The sequence below is a fragment of the Drosophila sulfurigaster genome, chromosome 2R, assembly GCF_023558435.1.
Source record: "Drosophila sulfurigaster albostrigata strain 15112-1811.04 chromosome 2R, ASM2355843v2, whole genome shotgun sequence".
NCBI classification, from domain to species: Eukaryota; Metazoa; Arthropoda; class Insecta; order Diptera; family Drosophilidae; genus Drosophila; species Drosophila sulfurigaster.
Window position 1 is genome coordinate 12,718,860 of NC_084882.1, and position 21,112 is coordinate 12,739,971.

General features: G+C 40.8%; 2 protein-coding genes across 2 annotated transcripts in view; one reads left to right on the top strand and one right to left on the bottom strand.

The window, feature by feature from the left end:
* LOC133837838 (uncharacterized protein C2orf42 homolog) overlaps positions 1-21,112 on the top strand; it is a 139,796-nt gene that overhangs the window by 86,853 nt on the left and 31,831 nt on the right. The window lies entirely within an intron of this gene.
* Positions 1-21,112, bottom strand: part of LOC133837837 (tyrosine-protein phosphatase 99A) — a 110,193-nt gene that overhangs the window by 81,246 nt on the left and 7,835 nt on the right.

A 21,112-nucleotide genomic window follows, 5' to 3' on the forward strand; every position in this document is an offset into this window, starting at 1 on the left:
GTTGCACAGCTGTCATGTTGCCACAAGGCGTTAACTGCACTTTAGTCACTGTGCTGTTTTTTTCAGTTTCAAATTATTTAATTTCATTGGCAAGTTGTAACATTTCTAGCATTTATGCTCATTAATCTACAAGTTGAGCCAAGTATGCGTGGCTTGTCAATGCTGCCACGCCCATAAAGAAGCATCGCATGCCTTTGCAGAGCCTACAACAAATGACATGACATTTGGGTATTTATCTCGCAGAAATACTTGCGGCAAGCAGAACACATCTAATAAATTAGAGGCGATACTACAATGTGGCAAGCGAAGAGTGAGAGAGAGAGAACGAGTGAGCTGCCACTATAGATTGGCCCCGCCCACAAGCGGAATGTGCCTTTGAATTGAACACAAAAACGAACGAACGACAAGTTGAACTGTAAACAAACGCGACAATTTATCTTACTTTCATTTAATTGTCAACGGCAAATTGCTTGCTTACAAAACGAAACGAGACTGAAACCGAAAGTCTACAGCAGCGAGAGTGAGATAGCGAATGCTAAAGTGGAACGCAGGCAAAGTAACATAATCTATCTGTCTCTCTGCGAGAGTGTGTGTGAGTGTGTGTGTGTATGTGAGGGGAGGATGCTGTATGTGTGAGATAATCAACATTAAATTAGCGCTAACAAATTGACAAAGCCGAAAGTGGAAATGTTTGCTTTTTGCCATTGAATATTTCAATATTACCAATAAGCCAATAACAACGCAAATGAATTGAAAATCGTTTTAAGCAGCAGCGCCCAAAAGTATGCAACGTTCTAGAGAATAGAGAAAAAACAGCGCTGAACTTGCATGAAAATGTGCATCACTTTTCGACTGGTGTCAGCTAAGCATAAAGAGCAACACGATGTGTATTGTTTGAAGCTAGCGCAAGCTTGCTTGAAATATTAAAGTTTATACATAAGCTAAACCTAGTAAAAATTTATTCTCTCTGTGAAAAATTGTGGAAATTGCAATATTTATATGCATTCTGAAAATAATTAATATTGTCTTTTTTATAGATTTCTGTAGATTTATAAAAATATTGAGAGAGTACATTTTAAATTATGCAAAAAGTATTTTAATTTCTATATAGTGGAATTTATCCCACAGTGCATTGTTATTGCCAATGGCATGGAAGCTGCTGGGCTGCTGTTGCTGTTGTTGCTATTGTTGTCGTTGTTGGTGACGTGGTGCTTATCGCAAAGTGGGTCAGTCGCTCACTGACACCATGACACTTAAGTGCACACACACATACAGAGAGATAGACTCCCGCATACACATGGAGAGCGAGACAGTTGCAGCGCTGAAAGTATGCAGCTGATGTAGCGTTGGCTTTGATACACTCAAGCGTCGACAGGCGCACTCAACAACAACAACAGCAGCAGCAGCAGCAGCAGAGGCAACAGCAGCAATGGCAACAATAACAATAACAACTGCAACAAGCAACAACAGACTGACACAGTTGACGTCTAGATCTGTAATGCAGTCGGGCAGGCACTCAGTCAACCTCAGAACCGCACAGCAAACGCAACTCAACCCAACCCATCCAACCTAACCCATTGTTGTCATTTGTAATTTTTTGCTGCTGCTGCTGTTACAGTGTTTAGCCAACAGTTTTCGAGTGTGTGAGTGGCGGAAAGGCAAGAGTGTCTCATTGTGCCAAGCCGGCCATCAAAATACTGCCAAGTACTTAGTTGCAAGCGTTTAAATGTTGATTGTGGCCAACATAAATTGTTTGTACTTAGTCGTCGTTGTTGTTGTTGTTGCTATTGTTGCTGCCTTTACCTTCTTCGGACAGCAAACTGTGCTCTAAAGATACCTCAGCTCATTTGAATAGAAATGTTCGTTAATAACCATTGAGTGCTCGGCAATAACAAACATACATATATCTACGCTAACTGAATATGTATGTATATCACCTGACTATTAGCTAGCTCCACTCGGCTCGACTCGTATCAAATCTAATTTGTTTTGTTGATTTGTGTTGCCAGTTGTGGAGAGGCAAGCAGCATTGTCACCGAGTGCTGAGTGCTGAGAAGTGAGGAAGTAAAGGACATCTTATGCCTGATTTTCACATTTGCAGCTCTTGGCACAGTTACTTGAGCTCGGGCTTCTGTTGCGGGTCAAGTGCGTAGCGCATGCCAGCAACAAAAGCAACAACAACAACAAAGAGAACAACAATAATAACAATGGGGCGACGGCCTTTGCCCCTTTTGCGTAACGTAACGGCTACCCACAAGACTCACCTGAGGCCTGAAGTCAGTAACGCACTAAGTGAAACAGCCAACACAAATAGCACACGTTTGCCCCACAAACACACACACACACACAGGCTTACATATATAGCCATAGCTTAAACACACACATATATCCACACACATACACACATGAGCATGAAACATGGCGCTTTGGCTGAACAAACAAATGTCAAGCGTTGCGTATACGCAACGTGGTCCATTGTCTAGCTTGCCAGGCGCTTTCGCATGTAAGAGCTTGACTTGTAAATGTGTGTAACACACAAATACATATATGTATGTAGTGTGTGTGTGTGTGTGTGTGTGTGTGACAATTGCCGCAACCACTCAAGAGCAGAAGGAGCAACACCACAAGTCTCGCTACTCTGCATTCTCTTTGCGCAGATCTCAGCTAAATTTTCTAATGCATTTTGTGCGTGTTTATTATTTTAATTACAAGCTGGCAAAACTTAAATGTCTGCTAATGCAAATTGCTGTCGTCTGCTCATCAGCTTTTGCTCTGCCTTCTTCAACCTCTTCTTCTTCTGCGCTCTTCGCTCTTTTCCCTGTATCGCTTTGCCACATAAAATTAACTATTAAGCGCTCGGTTTACTAATTAAAATGCATCATGATTATTTGCTTATGAGCTGTACTCCAACTCAACCAGACAGAGTCGCAGTCGTAGTCTCAGATTCAACAAAAGCAGCAGCTGGAATAGTTTCTATCCATTTCATCGTGGCGTCATCTGCTTCAGTTCTGTCTTCCTGTCTGTTTGCTTCGCATGTGTGTATGTGTGTGTATTTCTGTTTATGTGTGTGTGTGTGTGTGTGTGTTAACGCTTGCGTGCAGATCAAATAATGACAATAGCTGGGGTCTTCTTGGTTTCGATTTAAGCTCTGTTTCACAATGAATTTGCAATTCTCGTTGCTGTTTTAGTCTAAGCGAAGTGGGCGCACTGGCCACGCCCCCCTATGCCACACCCACACCCCAGTTTTGCAACATCTCTAACGAGTAATGACTGTAATGACTCAGCTCATTTGCCACTTCTGCTGCTGCTGCTGCTGCTGCTGAATGTTGTCTATAAATAAAGGCGACATTATTTGATTAATTTCGATATGCATTTGTTTTCATTAGTCTAATTTCATCACTGTTGTTGTTGTTCTTCTTCTTCTTATTCGAGGGGTGTGCACATGTGGGCGATAATTAAGTTAAATTTAAGCAAGTCTAAGTTTCTGCAAAATATTGCTGTAATTTATCTGTTCGCATGCTTGGTAAAATAATTTATGGTATAATCACAATGTACGAATATTTATTGAATACACGATCCGAAACATCTCAAACTACTTGACTCTCAAACATGGAATCCTTTCAATTCTATCGAATGTTCGAATGCTTCTCCATTGCTTTAATTACATATTTCAGTGTAGAACACATAACTGGGGGATTTAGTTATAATGTAGTTTAAACATTTATTCAGCTACACCGCAAAGTGGGCAACCAGACTGCGGCCATCAATGTGTAAATATTTCGACAAAATGTTATGAACCCAAAAGCATCATCTCCACACACACACACACACATACACACATGGACAGTTTGTGGGTAGTTGACTGGCTAACTGGTTGTTATCAGCTTTCATAATAATTGCAGCTGCAAATTGCCTTTATTTATTGTTTAGCTTCGCACAGCAACAACATCTGTTGCAGTATCTGCAGTTATTTTAATGATGACAAGTGTTTGCATTACCCCATAGACAGCAATTGCATATTGCTAGCTCCATATATGTGTGTGGGTGTTTGCCTGTGTGTGTGTGCACTCGTGTGCATGTAAATTTAAATCATAAACACACGGGACCTCAATAAACTCTGCTCATTACAGCTACTAATAAATTGCCATAGCCACAGCACGAATCTCCACATAACACAACATTCTCTCCCTCTCTCTCTCTTCTCTCGTAATAACTATTGTGAATCCTTGTGGGTCAATGCCTAATTTGATCCTAAACCTTGGCTCAGAGACGTCAACAAGAGTTTATTGAACTAGGCACTATTTGCGTTGGTGAAAATCAATTATACGAAAGTGCGAAAAAAAGAGTTGGAGCAATTTTGCAAAGAGGAACAAACACCAACCGAAAAGGCAGTCAATGTCCTTGTGGCAAGTGGCTTGGCATCATAAATAAAAAACCAATTAATATATCATCGTCTCAAAGCACCAGACAGTCAGCCAGCCTAGCTAGAGTGAGTGCGAAGCAAGGTTGAAGACGTTGGCGTTGGCAATGTGTCTATTAAAGAGCTGCTGGCAGAAAAGCACATAAACACAATGTTTGAGATACTGTTAGTTAACTTTGACTCCAATAAAAGTGCGCACCATAAATACTCTACAACGTTTGCTGGTTGGTTCGATGTAACATTATTTGGCGCAAAGTTGTTACACTCGACTGGGCGAAAGTGCTGAAGCAAAAGGCGTTAAACGAAGTAACTCTAATGACAACAGCGCACGCAGCGACAACACCAACAACAACAACAACAACAGGAAACAACAACAATGACAATGACAACAACAACGACAATAACAAGAACGATAGCTGAAGTAGCTATAGCTAGCCAAACACCATTACCCAGAGCAACAGTGGCAACTGTGTGCTGTTGGTTGGTAGTGGAAAGACATGTTACTCATACGCAGCGTTGTGCACGCCTACACACACACACACACACACACAACCACACACGCATGATATAAATGATCTGCCTTGTTACGGTGCTTTTCGTTGTTTGCGCATGTTTTACCTTTAGGTTGCCTTTTTTTTTTTTGTTTTTTGTTTGCTGTTGGGCCACATCTAAGACGCAGCGTAAGCCGCCAAATGACTTTGTGGCATTAGGCATGCAGCCAGGCAGCAGCCCAAAACACGCACATCCGGTGCGAGCATGTTTTTTGAGGGTACACTCGTATCTATACACCTGTCTTCCTGTCTCTGCTGTCCTGTCTCTGCTGTCTGTCTGTCCTGCCTGCCTGCCTCGTTTGTTATTGTGCTTGGCAACCGCTCACATTAGCGACTGTCGCTTAAATTTAAATTTGCTTGCTGACATTTGCCGCCGACAGCAGGATGACTCCTTTTTGCCCGTTAATCTTAACATTCCGCACCCCATCCATCCACAAAACTTCCCTTCTTCGTTCTTTTCCTATCGTCCTTTTATGTGTAACCCATGTGCCTAATGGTTTTTCGATAATCATTTGCAGTGTGAGCATATTTCTGCTTTAAGCAAGCACCATAACTTCTACTATTCACATATTGTCTTGAGTTTCTTTCTTTTGCTGTGCTAACTAATAATATATTTAGTAAAGTTTTGTCTTGGCGTTGCTAGCCATCAATTGGATCATCGAAAAGTGCGTTATGTGGTTAGTAGTTATTGGCAGGACGACCTTTCGTTCGTTTGGCGTTCGACGTTTGCGTTGGCTTTGCTTGTTGTTTGCTTTGTGGGTTTGTCACTTCCGCAAGGCAAAACATTTGCCATATCTGTTATGTGTTATTTGTTGTTTGCTTTTATTTGTTGTTTGTGCTTGCTACCAACAAAAATACACACGCACACACATGGCAAGTTGTTAACAAATGTTTGCGTTTAATTTTTGCGGTGCATGGCAACCAACAAACAGCGAACAGCGAACGGCGAACAGCGCAATCGACTGTCAGCTAGTCAGCGGCAGCAGTCGTAGTTGTAATAACAATGACAATAATAATGATGATGACAATAATAACATGCTAAATATGTTGTTTGCCTTTAACAACTAATTACTCATATTTATTTTTTTGGAGAATAGGTCGACGGGTCGCATGCGTGATATTGCCACTTGATGGCCGCATAATAAAACTATTTCTGCATTCAGCGGCCGCAAAACACGAACAGAGATTTCAACACACTGAGCCTAGGCATTTATCTAAACAACGAAACAGAGGAGAGGCTGCTGTTTGTAATAATTGGGTTATAAAAACAATGAACAACAATAATGTGCATAATAATTTTTAAACGTGCACTTATAGAGCGAGAAAACATGGTAGGGAAATGGAGAAAAATTGTGGAAAATCACACACACACACACACATACACTTATACACATAGACATGCTTTTAGGGTTAATTAGCACAATTTTGTGTTGCTTTTATGGCCCCAGCGAAAACAAGAGTCTGGCTGTACGCCACGGCCAAGTGCCAGATTCACATCCGGTTCCATTTCGACCCCTTTGGCTCCCTCTTCTCTTCCTCTATCCTCTCTTCTTGCCTCCTAACGAGTGTGGTGCCTTCATTTGCGGTTGCCTGTAGCAGCAGCAGCAGCCAATTTTCTTTTAACAGTTGTTTGGGGTTTCTCTTTTTCTGCATTCTTTGCCTCAGCTGCTGTTTCTGTTTCAACTTCGAAGTCCTTTTGCTGACCCCAATTTGTTTTGCAGCACGCCCGCGGGCACAGTCTACGCTTTTAATTGTTGATTTTTCAAGTGTACCGTGGTCGCTCTGTTAAATAATAAAAATTACGGCTAAGCGGCCATAAACGCCAATGAGCTGCAGTTAGCGTCATTCGCCCCGGCGGCGGCGTCGGAGTCAGAGTCGGACTTCTAATCCCATTCGATAGTCGTCTGCAAACTTTTGCGCCGTGTCGATGCTCGTTGCTGGTTGCTGCACAAATTTCAAGTGCCACACGGCGGCAGGTGGTAAAAAGTGTTTTTTGTGTTCATGAATCACAAAAGCTGCAAACACAATTTTCGGGCGTAAACAAAACGAGAGCAAAAAAAGTAAAAAGAATTGACTCGAAAAATAAAATAAGTGCAGAAAAAGAGAATTTCATTTCTCTGCTGCTTTTTTGTTGTATTTAAATGTTAAGCTACTCGCTGGCTTGGTTTTTGTTGTTATGTAAATTTGTGTACGGCTCGCTGGATGTTTTTGCTTCAATTATTAAAATTGTTTTTATGAATGCCATCGAAATTGTATTATTCGCGCCCATGTAACGACATTTGCATACGCCATGGAAATTCATTTCATTTCACTTACTTATGTATTAATGTGCGTATATAAGTTCGTATATTTTTGTCATTTTATTAACATAAAAAGAAGACACAGCAAACGTGTTACTCTTGGGGAATTATGTGACCGACTGAGCAATTGCAAAATCTCTACTCCTCCTGCTACATTTTATAAATAAATATGCCTCTGTTTTTATTCATTTTTAATACGTTCAATGGAAGTCATGGCATTAATTTTGATTCTCAGGAAATTACGTTTTCAAGGTGTGCGTCAATCGGCTTAAAATGTTTACGCAATTTTTGGTGATTTGAATGCTAATGTTTACTGAATGAACGAAGAAATATCTAAATTAGAATCCATATATCAATTGAGAGAGATTGAGAGACGCTTTACCATTTTGTTTTATTATCTATCGATTAACTATCGAACTGCGGTTGCTTTGGTCATTGGCACTCGTTAGGCACTTGAAAATTAGAATTCCATTCGAGTTATTCTAATTTGAATGAAGCCCCCCGAGTGTCCTTGTGCCAGATTATGGGAATGTGTGAGTGAGTGTGATGGCAATTAATTTGTGAATTTTACAAATGAGCATAGAGAAAATTGTGTATGTAAATTTTGGGGCGAAACTGTTAGGTGACAATGTTAAATTGGTATATAGAATTTTGCACGTGGTGGCAAAAACTGAATACATCCTGCTAATTGCTTCATCTGCATAATTTATGCACATTTGATGCAATTCCAATTCAATTTGAGGTGTTGCCTATTGCTTATTGCCAACTGCCAACTGCCGACTGTCGACTGCAATTGGAATTGCAACTAGAACTGCAATTGACATGCTCGCAAAATAGGTTGAAATTATTGTCATTACGGGGAGAGTGACGCTTAATTAAGCAAAACTAATGATTATTTTGCATAAACAGCAATAAAATAATCGAGATGTGAATAACTAAAATTTAAATGGCAAATTAAATTGTTCGCTTGACACACAGAAATGAGGTTGCTGAAACCCGAAACCCGAAACCAGAAGCGCGAATGCAAAGTTATTGGTTAGTGGAGTCGCGTTATTTAATGTCCTCAAATTGAGCGACACGCCCAAAGGAAGCATGCCTTAAAGCTTGGCGGGCAATTTATCAAAATGAAATGCCAAAATGACACAAAAAAAAAAGCAAAAGAAAAAGTAACAAAAACAACAACAGAAAATGAAACGAACGAAAAGTGAAAAATATTGCAGATCTGAATTTGTGTCTGTCATCGTTTTGGCTGTTGCCTGCAAGTTGTCAAGTGGGAGACTGAGTGAGGAAGGGAGAGTGCAAAGTCAACTGATTGGCTGCCCCTCTGCAGCCATACAATCTGACTCTCCTCTTCCATCTCCATCATCTCGGGCAACTGCAGACTGACATTGAAGTTGGCACAAGAAGTAAACAAATGTTTCGACTACTTGTGCAAGTTGAAAAAGAGAAAGAGAGGGAGAGAGAGATGTTGCAAGGATTCAAGTGCCGTTGTCCCCAGCGTCACAAATCATTTAAAGCCACTTGACGACATTGTGGCAGGCACTCTGGGTTTTATTAGTTTGCTGGATTTAATTGTGGAACTTAGTTGTGCATTGAACCAAATTCGAAAACTTTAAAATCTGGCAGACTGGCAATTACATTTTTAATCAATCAAATTGCAATGTCATATGCAAATTTGCTAACGTTCGCCCAACGCCCAACGGGTCGTATGCTTAACATTAATTAATATAAAATGCCCAAGCTAAGCCCAAAGATGACTGCAGTACAATTTTCATTATAGCTATAACAATGAAACCCTGACTGCCTGCCTGCCGTCTTGTAATTGCAAAAATTGTAGACACAGCTTTCGTGGTCGTCGTCATCGTCATCGTCCTTGGACTGCGACTGCGGCGGCGGCGGCGGCTGTCGCTGGTTGGCTCATTTTCACCCACTTGCCGTTGGGTTCTTGGCCACGTTTTGTTTGCTAAATGCCACTCGCATTCACTCCGAATGCACCATTTAAATACGAAGAAAAAGAAGCTGAAGCATCGAGCAAGAAAATCGAGAAAGAAAATTTGGTTGGACCGCAACAAACTGTGCAGCAACATGGACAGGACAATGACTTTATAAACGGACTTTAATTTCGTTGCTCGACGCCCAGCACAAAAGTTAACTTCAATTCTTATGTCTCTTGGCGCCAATGCAGCACAATTTCCGCTGCTTTATATAGCCCAGAATGGAAGATGCTTTGCTTTGGATGCAAAAAGTCAGCAAGTTTAGCAGTTTGCTCGCCTCTCTGTCTGTCTGTCTCTCTGGCTGGTTGCTCAGTCTGCCTCAGTGTTATTTCCGTGCTGACTTTTGGTATGTCTATTTGGTTTCTGTTTTTTTTTTGGCACTGGCTTTGGCACCAGAAATCCGTTGCCATCATTTTTGTCCTACGTTTGTTCGTGGTTGAGCCACAGCAATTGGCACTGCAATGTAATGCTTTTGTAGCTTTTGAAAACAGGTAAAAGTTCCTCGAACATTTGCGCTCGAAAAGTTTTATCAATAAAACTGAATGCCACGCCCACGCACTTGCAGTTCGAGTTGCTTTTTATGGCTCTTGGTGTGGTGTGCGATGACTGTGTATTGAATTCGCTTTTAAGTGTTGACAACTGCAAAGCAATCAAAAGGATGCTGTTCGAAAAGAATACGCACAAAAAAAGTAGAAAGAAGAAAGCTATAGGTCGAAAGACAATGCAAATTAAGAACGCAGCATGATTTTAACAGGATTCAAAGCAAAATAGAGGACAGCAAAAGACGTCATGGAATTCACAATCAGAGAACTATACAGAGAATGGGAGAGAGAGTGAAAGAGTGTCGGAGAGACTGAAAGAGTAATCAAAGGAATGGCCATGTGCATGCCTGCGCCTGCTGTTGCTTTGATGAGGGCAATTCAACAAATCGTTGTCGTTCTTCCCAGTTCTCTTCATTTTTTTTTTTTTGTTTTGTTGGCAAAAGTCAAAAGCAGAAAGGCCTACACACAGACAACAGACAGAGAACGCCTTCAACTTCATCTTCATTTTCATTCGCATGGCCATCTTTAACTGAGCAGTGGGTGGGGAATAGAGGTCTGTGATCAATTCAAAGGCATTGACAGCGCGTGCAAAGTATTCGCATTAATTTTGTGCTTGAGAGCTAATGAAATGCACAAGTGTTGCACACTAATTAGTTGCACTTGTGTGCAGCCACAAACTACGAATGACATTTCACACCAATCGACTACAAAACACTCTACAAAAAAGAGAGATGACTGTGTGAGTGTTAATCAATTTGCCAGTCGTTGTAGTTGTTGCTGTTTTTCATGGCATGTCTGTAAACTCCGTATCGTGCACTGAAATCAATTATAAATTGTTAATTGAACGACCTGCTAGCTACTCGTTGCCTCACAAATTGTCAGGTAACGCAAATTGATTTATGTTTATGCTTTTTGTTCCTGTTGTTGCTGTTGCTGTTCCTGTTGCAGCCACATTGTGCCGCATTGTTTGTTAACTGGTCAACTGGCATGCAAATTGGGACAGCAACGCCCAATGGCCAACTGTGATTTGACCACAGTCTAAAGGCCAGAATGAACTGTGCAATAGCCAAGACGTTTATTTGCTACTAAACTGTAGTTGCTCTCGTTGTTGTTGTTGTTGCTGTTGTTGTAGGTGTGTAAGTCTGGTCATTTTGTCGTTTATTTGCTTGCTTGGCTCGTATATGAGAGTTTTGGGGTTTTGTTAAGTTTATGCAAATGTCCTTTCAGCAATTAGCAATAAATGTTTGCATTGACTAACACTCGACCATGTGTGTGTGAGTGTGTGTGTGACTGTGTGTGTTTCGGGCAGCAACTCGTCCATTTGTGGCCTATTTGTGATACAAATCATGCGGTATACATTTACTGCGGGCCACCAGCTGTTTGAACCCCCGCTCCCCACTCCCCATCTCCGTTTCGTCTTTAAGTTAGTTCACTCTCTCAACGCCTGGTCATCGCTGGCCGCCAACTGTGACTCAGGAAGTGGGTGGTGGTCATTGGGCGACGAAGCGACGACGACGACGACGATGCCGACGACAGGCTGGTGAACCAGCAAATGTTGCGGTCAACGTGCAAATTGTGCGCTAAATTGGCTTGCCTTTTGCATTTGCATAATTTACTGCGGTCGCTTTTGTTGTTGCTCTGTTTTGGTTCTTCAACTTGGCCAACAATATCCAAGACACTCTCTCTCTAGAGCACTCTTTGCAGCCTTTTCATCGGCATCGGCATAAATTTATGGAAATTTGAAGCAGTTAACATAAGACTTGAATGCTGACTCGGTACATCCCTTTGAACAAAGCATCCGCCTCTCTAAAGCTCTGCCAGTTATTACCTACTTAGAACAGAGCCAGGCCCATCCAATTGTCTGCAGAGCAACGCAGAGCAGAGCAGCGAAGCCCCGTTTTAACCGTTTGCTCTTGTGGGATTTGACTTCAGTTCAATCAATTGCAGCCCACACACACACACACATGCGAGCATTAATTGGACAATAAACTTGCCTGTGTGTATGTGTGTGTGGCAATCAATTATTTCACTAATTAAGAACCTCAAATGTGGCCAGCAAGTCGCGGTGTTCTACGCACCAATTGCTTTGCATCTAAATCGAATTTTCATCCCAACCCAGGTTGACCCAGTTAACAATAAGTTTTCAGTTTTCTGCGACGTTCGACGCTCGATAAATTATTGGACAAAGTTTTGGCCAGGATATAAAACTTGCAAATCAGTTGGTTGGCTTCGCATTATCTTGCGCTGGGGTGCCAAGAGCTATTAATATTGCGAATAGCTCGGGTCCCATATCAATTGATTGATGGATGATAAGGAGCGTAACACGTTTTCCTTATGTAGCAAGGCAGAAGGCCATTGCGTTGCCAGGGAAAGCCTTAACCAAAGAGGCGGCATAATAATGTGAGTTTATCTCTGCTTGGTTACCAATTTCCAGCAATTTGATTTATGTATTTTTTTGTTTGTGCTTCAGAGTCATGATGTTACTTTCCTTCTTTTTGTTGTTGTTGTTGTTGTTGTTGTTGTTGTTGTTGTTATAGCTGTATCACTCCTCTATCTCTTCATCTTTACTAAGTATATATGTGTGTGTGTGGCATACGCATGACTTGCTGGCCTTCCCCTCGGAAAATGCTATCATCAAAAGTCCTGATTACATTTGCCGCCGTTTTCTCCAATTACTGAGCTCACGTTCCCTCTACTCTTTGACTTTAGTTCACGCCTCCCCCCCCCCCCCCCCTAAAATACACTCCTTACACACACATGACTTAAGTGTAGTCGCTGCTTTGTTCTGTGCTGTGTAGCGAGTGGGTCCAACCTAATTAGTTCAATTTGACAGGAAATACGGCGCCTGGCAACGATTTCGACTGCTTATTGATTAGGAAGTGAATATTCTATATGCTCACTCTCTGCGAATAATAGCTTTTGCATTTTTAAATTAACAACAGCTCAATTTCGTGCAAGTTTATTGGGTATTTTATGCACACACACAGAGATTTGTCTGACAAGCTTTAATTGGACGTTCCACTTCCTGTGTGGGCGTGGAGTTGCCTGGAAACTTAGCTGCCTCCCCCTTAAAGATTTTGCTTTTCCAAGGGATTTCGATTTACGCTCGAGAGATTCAATATTAAAATCGGATATAAATTGTTTCGAAACACACACACACATGCATACATATTCACATGCCAGGCATAACAAGTGGTTGACAACCAACACTCACACATACACACACACTCAAACACACTGACAGAAACTTACATGAATACGAAAATCAGTCGTGCATTTATTTAAATGTATGTAAGCCTGTTTATTCAAATTGTATTGCATTTATTTACACAATTGTTGCTTTTGATTTTACTGTTGCCGTTGTCGAGCACAATTTTGGAAGCACTCGTAAAATATTCATGGCCTACAGAGATAAACATTTGTTGCCAAAGGCTATGATCATATGATAGTATAAGCAGTGACAAAATTTAAAGTCAAATTCAAGAGCTGAAAATCAATATTCATATAAGATACATACCATATACATATGTATATGTGTGTGTGCAGCCTATTAAATTGATCAAATTATTCATTAGAGCTGTCTACATGATATGCACCACACACACACACATACACTGACACACACAGCCCATAAATCAGGCATATTGTACATGAATGTCAAGATACTGTGACCCATTTACAGAGACAGAGAACCATTGACTACTTATGTATACTATATATGTATATGTGCTCTTGTGTACTTGCCCAACAAATTGATTGATCACGTTCATTGTGTGTGTGTGTGTGTGTTACTAGTAATTAACAGACGAACACATTGGTCTTTTCACATGATGCTGGTGGTAATTGTATCAGCCAATAAATTGATAAATTGACAAACTACAAGGTAAGCCAGCCTATAAGCCAGTCTCTTGATTGCAAGTGCCATAACTAAAGTCATAAACATTGCTTTAAAGCCTCCACATATTAAGTTATAGATGCGGCTAAATGCCCAGAGAGACAGAGAGAGGGTGGCTGGCAAAAAAACCCTTCAAGAGTCGTTTTATGGCCTGAAAAGTGTATGACAAATGCGTGGCTCGTAAAACTTGCGTTGCCGTTGCTGTTGCCGTCGTGTGTTAATCTCGACATGCGGATGCGCGTTTGCCAGCTCTTGTTTTATTGTTGTACTTATTTTTATTGCCACGCACAACGACTCACGAAATGGACACAGATCAAGAGCAAACTGAGAGAGATACATATAGTATATAAAGAGAGAGAGTGGGAGGGCGTCAGCATTCTGCTTGATTAAATTATAAAAATCTTATTATATTCACACGCCGCGTACATTGAGTGAAAGCGATGCATAATCGAATTTTATGAGCGCACAAAAGTATGCTTTAAAAAATGGGAAGAGCAAAATCGAAAGCGAATGAACAAACGAACAAACGAAAGAAGAATGAGGAAATGAAAGCAAACCTGGCCACACTGGAAAGCACTCAGGGACTTCGACAGTGGCTTAATTGGCGCCATGTTTGCTGTGCCATTGTCAGAAAGCTGGAAAAGCATGCCTAACCACTGTTGTTGGCCTCACCTAACTGAGACTGACAGCACACCCAAGATGTGCAAGATGGCAAAGACAATAAGAAAAATACACACACACACATACACATACACGCACGCACACTGAGAGACGACGACAGAGAGTACAAGGCAGGCAGAGGAATAGAAAGAGAAAGCTGCAGCATGGCATCTTGTGCATTTTGTGCTCGCTTCTGCTTGGGTATTTGGGTCAAAGCTTACATTTCTATTTACATTGCCTTGGACTACTCCTCGACTGCTCGACTGCCCGTACATAAAATTTAATTTAAAACTTTTGCTCATTCTTGGGTAGCATAAATAAATGCGTATTTCAAAGGATACTTGTACAGGCCAAAGCCAACAATAATGCAGGCTTAGCACATGTGCTGCATGCATTTACTTACATACATACTTCTTCTGCTTTTGTATACACATAAAGTCTTTCGCATTGTTTCTTATTTATTTACAGTTTGCATTAAAACTCACTTAAATTTGAATATATGTCGAGCAGAATGAAAACCGTCCCATAAATGTCTTATAAACATCTTTAAAATCTCCTTTGCTGTCCCGACTCTGTGGTTTCATTAAGCTGAGAGACGAGCAAAAAAAGCAGTTTGCAAGACGTGTCAAATGCAATGGGCCAAGTTGAAAGCTAGAGAAAGTGTAGAACTCACGTGCATTTCTCTTTCACTTTGCAGCAGGTTATTTCCTGTTTCAACACCCAGCAAAAAGTTACGAAAAGTAACATAAATGGTTAAACAGACTAATAAACTCGGTGTCTGTTCTCGCCACACTGATAAGCCTAATAAACTAAACGTAACCCTCGGGTGTGGAGGGTCAGAAGTTAGTAATTTTTGAGATGCCCGCTCAGTCGAGCGGAAGCGGAAATTGTCTCTGTCTCTGGCAACAAAAACACGACAATTCCTGCGACATTTTTTTGTCCCCTCTTCTTCTGCATCTTCTTCTTAGTCTCCATCGTCTTAACTTGCCACTTTCATTGTTATTGTTGTTGTTATTATAGCGAGAGTCTGAGCCAGTCTCTGAGCCAAAGCTGCTGCTGCTGCTGCTCTTGCTGGCCAGAAATTGGATTTATCTGCTTCGTTAGTAAATTGGTTGTGATAGGCGCAACATCACGGAACTCCCCGGAAAAACCAACTTGGGCGTATTGCCAACTGCAGGCGGCATTGACATAGTCACCGAAATTGGTAGCACAATGGGCAAAACTACCGCAAAATCCCATTAAATCGCTTGAGCACAGTTCTTTTTTTTTTTGGCAAAGCAGTGCTTGTCTAATGAAAATCATGCAAACTGTGCTTAATTTAACTAAACAAATTTCCTAACAAGCTGCAGCTGACAAATTAGTCAACAAACAGTCCACGGTCCACTCGCGAGAGTCTCCACTGTAGTGCCACTGTCAACTGCAGCAGCTGAGAACTGTTGCCTGCCACCAACTCGGATGCGGCCTCTCGTCCGGAAGTTGCACAACTTTTAAGCAGCTTGCTTTAATTTCTCCTGCTGTCACATGATCTCTCTCTCTCTCCCGTTCTATCTCTCTCTTACTCTTCAAGGCGCTCCCTCTCTTTCAGTGGCAGCGGCTCCGGGCGGACGGCACAAGTTTAGCAACTGTGGCGGGTCTAAAGCCTGTGAAATGTTTTTATGCGAATTTTATTACATTTAGTTGCTGCCCCCCGCTGCGTTTGGCGCTTGGCGCTGCCTCAGACCGAATTACTCTTGATGTTGTTGCTGCTCGGTGTTTTCTTTCCTCCTTTTTTTGGTGTTTTTGGTTTTTTTGGTAGGCCGTTTAAAGCCATGGCCTGTTGAAATTTTCATTATTGACTTTCAGCGTTGACGTTGGCGTTGAAATCAGCTTGAGGCATTTCAATTTTTGGACAAAAATGCTTCATGCTGTTGTAGTTGAAGTTTCGTTTTTATGCAGATGCTGCTACTTCTTCGTTTTTATTACAGTTTCCATTTGGTGTTTATAATTTGCGTAGCAAATTGAGCGACAAAAATTGTGAGAGCAAGAGGAATATATAAAGAAAGAGAAGGAGAGAGAGCAAACGACTAATTTGGTGTCCCAGTTGGCAGCTGAGCAAGAAGATGATAATGATGATGCGGATGAGGACGTTGGCTATGGCGATGACGACGATGACGATGACGATGATAAAGTGCCCAGAGGCAGCTGATTTATGTGTGGCTCTGATCGGAGCGAAGCTGAAGCAAAACAAAGCTGCAAAAGGTTGTGGGTCATCATCGTCATCGTCGACGTCGTCGTCGTCGTCGTCGTTGTCGCTGCTGTCCGAGCGTTCAACTGCACGGATTAATGAGCCACAGCAGCAACCACATTGGGATTTTTGAGGCCTGTCCATTTGAAATCACGTTGGCTTTTTCCATTCTTTTTTGTCTTTGTTGTTGTTTTTCGTGCAAACCACGTTTGCATGGCAGGCGCTTTGCATGCCGTGGCGAAATGGACAAAAACTCAGTCAGCCAGGCCGCAGGCAAGCAGCGCAAGCTCGACAGGATGTGCTATCTGTCTGCCTCTCTGTCTCTCCGTCTGTCTGTCTGTCTGTCTCTCTGTGTACCTCTGTGTGAGTCGCCATGGCCGGTGGTAAAAATTAAATTATGACAGCAAATGAACAACCGACGATGAGCAGCAACAGCAGCATCAGCAGCAGTAGCCAGTCAGTGAGGTTGGACAGCAGACATTTCTAACAAGGATGGGGCTGAGAGCCGGAAACGTTGAGCCGTTGTTCTGGCTGTAACGCTGCCTAATAATGAAATACATGAATTTTGTAGACAATAATCGCAGCGGCTTAGCTGGGATTATAATAGGCCAGCACTCGCCAGGCAGCAAGGATAATGAACCAGGTGAGACCTTTGTGGTGCTCCTGCTTCGCATTCGCCACATAGTTTGCATTTCTGATTACGCTTTAAGCCAATCTAGCGAGAGCTTTGATAAGAATTTCTTACTTTCTATAACATTATTTATATTCAGTTCAGACATTAAATTTCAATAATAAAATAAAAATTGAAATTTGTATTAATTAGTTGTCATTTTGCGAGTCATCTAATCATTCCCATTTGGCTACTGTATAAATTATCAATATTTATGGTAATAAGTTTCTAATCAATTGTTGTTTTATATAAATAGAGTGCAGCGAGCAAACACTAGATTCAATTAAACAGCCTAATGGCCCACATGCAATAACAATTTATTTGCTTCAATAAAATCAAAATATATTACAAAAATAGCTACAACAATACGAATTTGCATACGTATTTATCTATTGCATAAACTGCAGTTTACCAAACAAGATTTCCCATGGGAGTAATTGGCATTTTTCACAGCGAATAAATGTGTGCTCTGAATGTTCTGAATGCCAAGCAAATCGATTGACCAAAAATTCAGGTCAGCTGATGCGTTAAACATGCGAATTATTTTCAATTATATTATCCAGATGTTATATGTATGCATATGTATGCATTTTGAATCTATGCATCAAATACTAAAACAATACTTTTGCTTTCATTCAATGCACTGTCAAAGGGTTTTCACAATTTAATAACCAACAAATTTTACAATCAAATTTGATTGATATGCCAGCCAGAGTCAGTTACAAGATGAAAAAACAATAACTCACAGCATCAAGTCTCTGCTTATATTGTCTCACGAATTATTTCGGACCAACTGATTTTGGCATTTCAATTTATTCCATTTTGATGCAGCAAAATATTCGAAAAAGTTTACTTGCATCAGCATAGAATAATTAAATAATAAAATATCAATTCCCTGGCTACAATATTCTAGTTACAAAAGATTTTTGATAAAATTGACATTTGATTGTGATTATGTAAGATATGTCGTAACTATAAATTGCGCCATAAATTTAATTTAAAATCGAAACATTAAATAATATGCCAGTTGAAATTGGTTTTTTAATTGATGACTTACATCGAAAGATTGGAAATTGTATTTGATTATGTCTGGTATATTTATAACTCAATAAATTCTCTTTCAACTTAAGAAATTCTTATTTTAGAAATAACCTTTTTCATTTGCGCAATATTCCGCTGGAAATAGTTTAAGTTGTGACTTATTGACACAACGATTCCTTTCGCAAAAGTCAAAGCCAATTTATGTAATTGTTTTTAGCTTCTTTGACAGCCGCCAGTGGCCATGGCAATGGCAATGTTGAAATGGGGCAATGCGAATGCCAAGTGAAAATTTGCTTGAGGGCGCAATGAATCTAATAAAGAAATTACGCCAGACTGTGTTCTTCCGGCCAAGGACATTGCCTTATCAAAATGAAAGCTTTGCTCTGTTTTGTTGTAGTTGCCCAAGTAGTTGTTGTTCTTGTCGCTGTTGTTGTTGTTGTTGTTGCTTTGAGGATGTCGCCAATTGTTTGGCTTTAATGTAATGAGCTGAATATAAAGTGTGTCTTAAGCAGACTACAAAATTGTTTATTGCTACAAAAACAACAAGGCAAAAGCAAATAAGAGTTTCTGGGCAAAAAACTTTACTCGACTATGAAATACGCTGCATAAAGACTTTACTCCTTCCATTATATAAAGGGTATAACAAAATCGAAGAATATATACATATATTTCTAAGCAACTTTGACTTGTGTTCTCTTGCCCACGCACTCTGCCTGAAGGGCATTAATCGTTCGACTTACTAATTTACGCGTAATGGAGCTGGCCGAAAAAAAGCCAATTATGTTGCCAGGGCCATGAAAATGTGATGTGATGTGAGGAAAGTGATTCTTCATGTGCCACACGTGCCATTTGTTGACACTATAAAAATACTACAATCTGATGGCCGAAAAGCGGCTAAGTAAACTTTTGTTCGTTGCCTGAATTGTTGGTTGGCATGATGATAGCGTCGCCTGCGACATTGTTTTAGCTTTTTTCTTTTGCTGACTTAACACAAATTGACAGAGATCGAATAGCTTAACAAATATTTGCCATTTTGGAACACAAAGAGTGAGAGAGAGAACAATTGGCAAAGGAGGCCAAATATTTTGAAAGATAAACAAAAAAGTGAATGAGAAATGTGATATCATTGAGTTTGAGTTCGATAATGTTTGAAACTTGTCTCGATTCGTTTTTCTTTTGCAAAATTTACATATGCTTCCATTACGCAACACTTAAGTTAAGGCGCTTAAATGTGGGCGTGGCATTAAGTGTCATTTCCGGTATTTCGCTTTATTTCTTTGGCTGTCTTTTGTTGTTTGGCGCAACAACTTCAATTGCACAACATTTGGAAAAGTTTTTCATAAATTTGCTCGCACTTAACCGAAACACAAAACTGCGCAGCAACAAAAAGGAAAACGAATCTCAAATGCAAAAGCGTGCTACTTATGGGGCATATTTTATAGTTTGTTGTTGTTGTTGTGTTTATTGTTGTAAGTGCTGGGAAAGTTTTGCGCCACAACAACGACAACGACAAGAACAACTGAACAGCTGAGCTGGTCGCACATCAATAAAACGAAAATTGCAGCGAAATTGTCGCGCTGCTGTCGTTGCAAACGAGCTGCAAAAGGAAGTTGCTGGTGGAGGGGGGCGGGCGGCAGTGTGGGGATACTGTTTGCCTGTCAATAGGCGTGGCTGGGCGACGGCTGCTGCGTTGCAGGGAAAACAATCGAAATTATAGCAAACAAGCGCGTAAACTTTACGCTTTCACTTCACCATGTGTGAGAATATGCAAGTGTGTGTGTGTGTGTATCTCTCTCTGTGTATGTGTGTGAGTGTGTGAGTGAATATTCGCCTGGCTGCAGTTTTATTGCTTTGCTATTGTTGGTGCGGCTGTTGCGGCGACTGTGGTTGCCTGCTGCTGGTTGCTTTCACAGCGGCATTTAAATTGCTCGAACAAAAAGAGCTAGCAAACTGCCAGCCTAATACCAATACACACACACACACACAGTTCGACATGGCATTAAGTGTGCCTATGTGTGTCTATGTTTTGGTTTTTGGTTTTTTCGTTAGCATTTACATACACACGGTCGTATCAAGAACGGTTTGTATTTTCCTCTTTCACTGATGGCGCGCAAATTCTCTCATTTGCGTGAACATTTTCGCAGCATACTTTTTGGGGCAGGCCGCAACAAAATGTGTGTCAACAAAAGTCGACGGCTGTGCTGCACCGTTATAGTTGTAGTTGCAGTGTTTTATTTTGTTTTGTTTGTGGCCATTGCCATAAATGAGAGAGAGAGAGGGAGAGAGAGAGTGAGAGGGAGCTCGATGGCTTGCCGTGCCTATTCAAAATCTAGCACCCTTTTTTCAAGTGCGGCCAGCCAGATAAAATTGCAATTAGCTCTCAGCTCGTTTGTTGTTGCTGTTGGCCTTTAAACGGTATTTACACAACCCGTTTGACTTGAATTTTTCGTTTGAAACTAGTTATATGAGTATGTGTGTGTGTGAGTGTGTGGCATAATTACATGTAAATTATAACCACATGACCAAAACTGTTTGTACATTTATTAATTTTATGCTTAATTAGGCCACAGCTGACTTGCTACATTCGGTAACCTTTTTCCAAGAAATGTAATTATTTTTAATTATTTTTTACAAAACTCACACACAACAATTGACTTTGACACAACGTTCGCACGTTCGTTGTTGTTAGGTAGGTTGTGTGTGTGTATGTGTGTGTGCGTGTTTTTGAATTAGGGAACCTCATTAACGCAAATGACGTCAAGAAGCATGTAAAAGCAGAGCCTTTTGTAATTCTAATTAATACGAAAATAACGTG